The sequence below is a fragment of the Arachis ipaensis genome, chromosome B05, assembly GCF_000816755.2.
Source record: "Arachis ipaensis cultivar K30076 chromosome B05, Araip1.1, whole genome shotgun sequence".
In the NCBI taxonomy this organism is placed as follows: Eukaryota; Viridiplantae; Streptophyta; class Magnoliopsida; order Fabales; family Fabaceae; genus Arachis; species Arachis ipaensis.
Window position 1 is genome coordinate 26,086,388 of NC_029789.2, and position 1,255 is coordinate 26,087,642.

Sequence of the window (1,255 nt, forward strand, 5' to 3'; positions counted from 1 at the left end):
CCCACCCCCTTTTCTTCTTTTTTTTTTCTATTTATTTTATATTTATTTTGTTTTATAATTTTTTAATAATGAAGGGTAATTTAGTAAAAAAAAATAAAATTGAAGTAGAAAATGACGATTTTATAACGTTTTGTAATGTTGAGGATTATTTTAATAAAAAAAAAGGTCGGGGACGATTTTGATTTTGACCCCAGACCTTGGAGACGAAAAAAGTACTTATTCCTAAAAATTATTATCATATTATGTATATTTTGTCCCCACTCACAAAATTTCTTAGATCCGTCACTGGGGACATGGGACTCACGGTGGGAGGGTGGCGGCGCAACGATGGGTAGCGCGGCAAGGAGGAAGGTCGGCGATAACGGTGAACACAGACGTTGCTCAAAACACATGTGGAGGCGCCGAAAAAGACGACACCTAGAACTGGGTTCGCTGGCGGGTTGGTCGATGCGGTGGCAACGACATTGAACAGAACAGAACTTGCAACTGGCAGCATTGGCATTAGAAGGCTCGACATTGGTGGCCGTTCCATATTGGCAGTGACTTCAGTGAAGAATGGCGGCGGCACAACAGGAATGGCAAGTGAAGGAGAAAGAAGAAGAATTGTGTGGTGAATTTTTTAATTTTACTGAATGTAAACTTAAAAGATGAGATTAGGATTATTTTTTCAGTTGTTTAAATTTTTTGTTACAAAACCCATTTGAATTGACATATAGTTAGCAGTTTACCTAGCGAAGTTGGACATAATAATTACTTATAGAGTTACTGGGTTATTCTACGTCATCGCTAGTCCTGCTGCATTACTCCTTTCATTCCCTTCACAATCAACTCCAAAATATTTCTCATTCCTCCTCTATTCCGAATACGATTCAGGTCATCTATTTTTCTCTCTGTTTTTGATAAGAAAACAAGATTGAAAATTTGTTATTTCTACAACTTATTTAAAGTTTTCACTGCCATAGATTTCTAAGCCTGTGACAATTCTAAACTAATGATCTTTATTGGGCTGAGTATCACACATTAGATTTAGCGATCCTTAGATTATTCTTAGTTCTAGCCTAACTAGGGTTGCCCCTTTGCTTTTTTTTGTCAAATGTTATGCGCTTCACTTTTAATTTCTTCATTATTCTTCAATTTTTTTTTATTCTTGTTTTTGGATAATGTAACTGGGGATATTATCTTTAATACCTTAGTTGTTACTTTTGTTATTTCATTACGTTTTTTTTTTCTTATTGTTGCTACAATTGAGATGATA